This window comes from Parasteatoda tepidariorum, chromosome 10 (assembly GCF_982258835.1).
Source record: "Parasteatoda tepidariorum strain Cologne lab strain chromosome 10, Ptep-v5.0, whole genome shotgun sequence".
Lineage (NCBI taxonomy): Eukaryota > Metazoa > Arthropoda > Arachnida > Araneae > Theridiidae > Parasteatoda > Parasteatoda tepidariorum.
Window position 1 is genome coordinate 48647931 of NC_141764.1, and position 7817 is coordinate 48655747.

The 7817-nt window shown below is 27.5% G+C and overlaps 1 long non-coding RNA gene across 1 annotated transcript; it reads left to right on the forward strand.

Moving 5' to 3' along the window:
• Positions 1-856: 856 nt before the first annotated feature.
• LOC147802767 (uncharacterized) lies at positions 857-5108 on the forward strand. The gene is made up of 2 exons (XR_015429865.1): positions 857-904; positions 3354-5108. It is a non-coding gene; the product is annotated as an uncharacterized LOC147802767 (long non-coding RNA).
• The last annotated feature ends 2709 nt before the right edge of the window (positions 5109-7817 follow it).

Genomic DNA, 7817 nt, shown 5'->3' on the forward strand with positions numbered 1-7817 from the left:
CTCAGTCTATCTTCTTACAAGTTTAATTAGCTATTTTATTCATTAAAAATATTGATGCACCTAATCGTTATGTTTTTTTCCTCAATTTATTTTAGTTAAAATGATGTCAACGAGTGGAATTGCTTTCCTGAAAGTAATGAAATTGGCTATTTTATTCATTAAAAATATTGATGCACCTAATCGTTATGTTTTTTTCCTCAATTTATTTTAGTTAAAATGATGTCAACGAGTGAAATTGCTTTCCTGAAAGTAATGAAATTTAATTTACGAATGTAATTATAATATTAATTACCAATAAATTAACCTTTGTTTATAAGTAATTATAATTACAGCTAAGCCTAAATGAATTGGTTTAAGTAATTTTATGCTTGTAATAAATTTTATTTTTATAAAATCCAGAGTTAGGAAACTTCAGAAAAGTAGCAGAGATTTAAGAAAATTCTGTTTCAAGAAATAAAAAAATTTTAATTTTCAATTAATTTGCAAAAAGAAAAAAAATTTTGCTTGCCCTTACAACCGAAATAAACTAACATTATTTTTTTAAAATAATATTTGTACACTCTAAAAACTGTACCTCTGATTTCAGAGGCACAAGCTAAATGTACCGTGTATTTTCTCGCGTAAGAGGCACATAACTAATGTGCCTTTAAAAATGAGAGGCACCACAAGAAATTAAAGGTACCAAAGCAAACGCCAGTCAATGCGCGGTACGAAAAGACTTCTGTGCCTCTCAAATTCGCTTCAATTCTTTTTCTTCGGTACGATCATGTAACGGGCGCATGCGCACACCAGTGAAAAATTTTATGACGAAATACGTTTTCTATCGCCTCCCCATCCACGCCACCGATGGAAGAAGTTTGTCGACAAATATGTTCTATTGATGTTATAAAAATGCTTGAATTTGGTAAGTTTAATACTTATATCTTATTTTTATATTTATTCCTAAGAAACGACGGCATCTTTTTTATTAATACATTTCAATTTAATTAGTGAATTATTAATGCTACAAATCTTATAAAAATGTTTAAGCGAGAGAGCTAACCCTAGTTTTGTTTACATTTCTGTTGTAGTTGTATTATTTATGTTTTATCATTATAATATTAAGAGGAATGTTTTTAGAGTGCCCTATATTTGTTCTGTAGTGTTTGATTATAATTTTGTATGAGGCTTTCAATGTGGCGATTGCTATGAATAAGAAATCATTTTTATTTGAAATACCAATTTGCTTTTTTGTTTATCTTAGTTTACGTTCGAGAGCTATCACAGAAATTCTCTCACAGAATGATTGAATAATTTAAAAAACAACGAAGAATGTTTTCGAATTTTTATTATAATTATGAAAAGTATACTTTCAATCATTAGCTATTTTAGAAAACAATTGACAGTGATATCTAATTATAATTATTTCAAACTGTTTCTAAACTTACAGTTGATATAAACCTGAAGAAAAAAATAAGATTATGCTTTATTTATATTTTAAATATGGTGTAAGCATGGAAGAAAAAGGCAATCTTCTAATGATTTATAAATTTTTAATTAGTTATTATTTTTTTTGAAAAAGTAATGTTTAAACATGTTTTATTCTAACATCACAGCTTTCAGTGTATAATTTCAAATTTTAGCTTTGAATTTATGACTCAAAATAGATAACATGGGATATATAATTATTTACGACTGTGAAACTCCTTTTAAAAATTTTAACATTTCAAATTGAAATTTAATTTATTTGATTTTTGAAAAGGATTAATAGCTTGCTCCAGGGTGCTCTTGTGGCACAGCTGGTTAAATTATCTTTCACACTGTTTATTAGAGAACTAGGGTAATGAGTTAGATCCTGGCAATGTATAAAACAACTGGCATGTATACTTTGCATATAAATTCTGCCACAACTGAAAGTTCTCTCATTGGTTATCGTGCAGAAGATTCAAACGAGCTAGCTCAAGCGGAGTCCACTTTATCTGACCAGTATCAAAGTTACATGGCATTTTAACCATGGCCGTTAAAAAGTAAAGCGCTAGAAATAGGATTTTTGGTCATGGTTGAGTGATGGGCGGTGATGAGTACCTTGCTCTTTTTTTCAAATAATATAATGCCAAGTACTTAGCAGCTTGAACTTTTTAAAAAATATTAAAGTATTGTTAACCAGAGCAGTTTAATTTACATAATTTTGATATCAATAACTATATATAAAAAATAAAAAAATTATTTGCATAACATTCATTGGATCACAAATGGATTAGATATGCAGAATCGCTGTTGTGTCACTGGCATTTTCCAAGATAAATTCTTAATGCTTTATCGATATATACTGAATAATTTATTAAAAAAATATTTGGTACTTCATATTCAATGCTCAACACTTTATACTCCATGTTTTCTTGCTACGAAAAGCTACCTAGTAAAACTTTCTAATTCAGCGTCAGTGATAATAATTTTTAAGAAACTTTTTTTTTTTTATTGTTATTGCTACCTTACCTGTGTTACTTAGAATAACATTATCAAAAAACTTTTATTAATCTATAACTAATGCTTTTCCTGAACTGTAGTAAAAAAAATATGAAGCGAAGCAATTTTGATAACAGTATTTAGAAAGAAAATATATTGATTGTAAGGATTGATATGTGTATAAATTTGATACAGTGAAATTTTTTTTTTTTGCTCTCTGAAAGGCAATTTAATGTTTGTGTAATCTAAATTTATATTATTAGTATAACTAAATGATTAATAGTTTTTTTTTGCTGTTACTTTCTGTCTTGACTGTGTTCCAGTAAATGCAAAAAAATGTTTTTAATTATTAAATATTTTTATAAATAATAATTATTTTTATAAATAATTACTTTTCGATTTACATTTGAATTTTCTTTGTTGACTCCAATTTTGTTTTGTGTTAAAAACAATCCTTGCACTTTCTTATGTATTTAAGCTTAGATAGATTTACACTTTTTTTTTCTTTAACATGTTGAATGCCACACTAATTTTACATGGCTTGCCCGTCTGGCCAAAATGATTTTTTCAGTATATAAACCATTTTAGTGATAATAATAATATAAAAAAAAATTAGAGCATTAAAAATTTATTCGAATTATGTGTTTCGAATAATCTAGGTTTCGCCGTTCATCGGTGACCCCAGTGGCGCTACGAAAAAACTCAGCACCAGTCACCGGTGACCCCTATGGCATTCAACGTGTTAAATTAGTTCAATAATATTATATATAAAAATTATTTTAGCTAAACCTATTCTTAATGTAATAAAATCTTCATGAATGTATTTGTGTACATTGTGACAGAAACTTTTAACTACTTATTCAAATAAAATACTCTTACATTAATAAGTCCTGTTTTAAATGTTCTAGCCGAGCTGAATGCATGATAAAACACTTACATGGAGAGGAAAACCACTAAGCCTGCTACAGTTAGTCTGGCTTCCAGGGGACTCAAACCCATGATCCAACTACCTCTGAGGGTATTTTACATCAGCACTGTGGTCAATGCTAAACTATAAATAATGTGGATGCTGTGGGAAGGATTTGATCAGGCCTCCTCTACAAATGCTTTGCCCATGTACCTCCCCCGGCAAAGTGTTTAACTTGAGCATTTTTTCTTCCGGATACAACCTTTAAATGTCCGTTGCTATTTCTCCGAATTATTGTGATTCTGTATTAATAACTAGTGAAAACTAAAAGAAAGAAAAATGTGTGTCATTTGATTTTTTTCAAAATTTGGAAAATGTTTTAATTAAAAGTTCTCTGCGAAACATGTGGACTTTTTTTTATAAGAGTCTGCATTAAACGAATCTTACCATCTCCAAGTAAAATTGACTTACAGTTGTTTCACTCTGTAAAGCAAATTTATCTATATGTTATCACCTTTTGCTATGATATTTTATTTTCTCATTATAGTGCTAATTTTTTTTAATTTTGTTTTACATTAAACTATAATTTTTGTAAATTTGGTTTAGGCTATTCTATAAGTATGTTTACCATTATAATTTTGCTTCCGGTGTTGTGTTTTCTTTTTTTACCTGCACTTTTTCTTTATTGACCTTTAATTATGATATTACTATATATATATATATACATAGCCTATACTAAGTATTTCAAATTATTTGCCAGATTTTAAAATTCTTAGCCAAAGGAAAATGTTAGAAATTTTTTATGATAGATTTTTTCTGTAGGAAACTTTTAAACATAATACAAATTTATTATAAATTAATTATTTTATAAAAATGCAAATAGAAATTTAGAGTCATTTTGCTGTTGGGGAGGAGTAAACGTGCAATGAATGGGGGGAGAGATTGAAAAATGCAGATGTTTTATCGTGTTTGAGGGGAGGAAATAAACATAGATTGAGGTTTATTTTTGGCAACATATTAGATGTTCTGCGTTATTAAATTAGTGCATATATTATTGTCATGAAAAAATATTTTTTCTGCTAAAATAATCTGCATCTTGTTTTTTGTTTGAAAACAGCTTTCGCCAATACTTTCCCCCAAAAGGGAACAAGGTCTTTTTTCTTCAATTGTAAACTAGCCATTGTACATTTTCTCTATGGATTAGTTTTATTTTGTACATTAGATTGTTGTAATCAAGTTTAAGTTAAAATAATTTTTATTTTAATAATATTTATAAAACAAATGCATGTTTAATGATTGGGGATAAAAATGCGGAATTTCAAGATTTTTAAAATACTATAAAAAATAAAAATTCTGAAACAAGCTTTCAAAAAAAATTGCAAAATGCTTTTCATATATTCAGAGCTCAAATAAAATTGTCAATTAAATAATATTAAGTACAGTTAGTTCTAAAAAAATTGAAAGCTAATGTTCCCAAAATGGGAATGATGGCGCCTAATGGGTTAATATGCTTCGCCAAAATCAGGTTTTTAAAAAAAAATTCATTTCAATAGAAAGAAATCTTTGATTTTACACTTGTAAAGTCATTTGATTAAACATATTTGATGTCATAAAACATACAAATTGTTCAAAATCTACATCTATAATTTTAAAATATTGTGAAAGTTCTATGTTTTTCCATATTTGTGTGCAACTGTTACTAAATTATGTAATATTGTTCTTTATGTGTGAAAATAAAAGATATTAGATTTCATGATATTTAGTGTTTAATTTTGATTCTTATAAAACTATTTTATTAAATCTCTAAATATTTAAAAAATATCTAAATTTATAAGAAATTTCCATTTTGAGGATACTTTTTGGAAAAAAAATCCATGAATTATATTGACTTGGAATAAACAGAAATAAATATTATTTTTTTATACCTATATCTGATTAGAAAAACATCATTGTAATTGTTGAAGTATCATTAAACGCTACATAATTAAAGAAATTGTGTAAATTTACATATTTTATAATTGCCTATGAAAAAGCCTTAGATGGAATCCCTTGAGATGATCACCTCAAGTGGCCAATATTCAAAGAATTCAGAAATATTTTTCATTAAGAGTTATTATAATTAATATCTTGGTAATAGTGTAAACCGCTTTTTATATGAAGTGCAAGCAAATTACAAATGGGTAAAAAAAAAGTGTGTTCAAATCTGGTAAATAACAGGTTTTGGTACCACTAAATGCTTATTTCAATGAGTGGTTCATAAAAGCAAAATCTAAGGTACAATGTACCTTTCAAGCTAAGAGGTACATCTGATTTTGCCTCTGAAATCAGAGGTTCATTGTGCCTTTCATTTTTAAAGGTACGTTGTGCCCTTAAAATTCAGAGGCACAAACGATCCAAATGTGCCTCTGAAATCAGAGGTACATTGTGCCTTTCATTTTTAAAGGCACGCTGTGCCCTTAAAATTCAGAGGCACAAACGATCCAAATGTGCCTCTGAAATCAGAGGTACATTGTGCCTTTCATTTTTAAAGGCACGTTGTGCCCTTAAAATTCAGAGGCACATTTGGATCGTTTGTGTCTCTGAAATCAGCGGTACAGTTTTTAGAGTGTACTAAATTGACTTTAAAAATTCTGTATAAATTGCTACAAAGTATTTTGGGCAGTAAAAGAACGCATAAAAATATTTAAAATTAATTGATAAATTAATTAAATAAAAGCTATTTTTTATATTAAGAAAAATGTTAGAATATTTTTGATTATGATAAATTAAATGCAATCATAATCCGGAATGTGATTTGCAAAGTCTATTTTCATGTCCATAAATCAGTCGAAAAATGTGAACTGTAAATAAGGTGGAGAGTTAGAAAAACTTCAAATTTCACTTAAAAATGTAATTTTTCAATGATGTTAAAATATTTATCTCACCTACGTTATAAATTTCCGGTATCTAAAGTTTAACTCCAATTCCCGTAGGCCGCTTATAAGAGTAAATACTTTGTAGAGCACTGGTTGAATTAGACTTACCTAACTTTTACCAAGCATTGATATTGGTTGTTTTGGAGAATGGAACTCAAGGTTATACTAAGCACTTACTTTAATTTGTTGTCTAAAGATTTTATCTTATAGATCTGACCATTTTTAGTTTGTACTTACATGTTTTCTTTAGAAAAAATATATTTGAGAAAGTTTATAAACAATATTAATATATATTTTACTAATAGATATTATCCTTTATATAAATATTAACACAACAATATTTATGTTATTTATAATACTTTTCGTTAATAACTCTCATAATTGGAGGAAACAACTAAAGACTTACATTGACAATAACTGCCTTTTAAAAATTTCTTTAAAATCCACCCTCACTTATTAGATTAAATATCTTTTGTCGGTTACATACCTTTTTAAAGCAATAATTAACATTAAAGGTTTTGAGATTTAACTCTAGTTTATATCAAGCGCTATTGTTAAATTACAGTTTATTTTTTTAGTTATCTATTATTTTTTTAACTCTTAGTAGCATTAATGGTTTTGAGATTTAACTCCAGTTTATATCAAGCGCTATTGTTAAATTGCATTTTATTTTTTTAGTTATCTATTATTTTTTTTAACTCTTAGTAGCATTAATGGTTTTGAGATTTAACTCCAGTTTATATCAAGCGCTATTGTTAAATTGCAGTTTATTTTTTAGTTATCTATTATTTTTTTAACTCTTAGTAGCATTAATGGTTTTGAGATTTAACTCTAGTTTATATCAAGCGCTATTGTTAAATTGCAGTTTATTTTTTTAGTTATCTATTATTTTTTTAACTCTTAGTAGCTACCCATGGGTCAAAATGATACGAGTATACAATACATTTGGGTGGGTAAAGATTACAAACAATCTTGGTTTTTGTACGGATTCCTTTTTTGTAATATCATTCTTAATATTTATCGCAGGGAAACGATAAAAACTTGAACTTTCCATCCCAATAACTGTCTTTTTCAATTTCTATAAAACATATTTATTTAAAAAACATATCTTTCCGGAAAATGGGAAAATGTCTTTCTAGTATATTCCAGAACACTAAGAGGAATACAGAAAATATTCTCGCCTCTCTGCTTTTGCATGACATATCTTGTCTCCTTCATATGAAAGGAGACCTGAGATGAGCTGTCTTGTTGACTCGTCATCATGTCAGAATAACACTGCACTTGACAGAACATATAATGCCATATTTTTTCAGAACACGAATTCCAGATCAACCGCATAAGAACAACAACAAAAAAAGAAATGTTCGAGACATATATTTAGCTTCGGAAAAAAACAAAAATAAATTTTTGGATTAGCATAATGAAAACATTAAAATAAATACGAATTTTTTTTTCCATAACAATATGTTGTTTAATCACTTATTACAAAAGAATCTTATTCTCAGTTTTCTTATATTTAATTCCTAGTTAAATTTTCAACTATTTTTTCC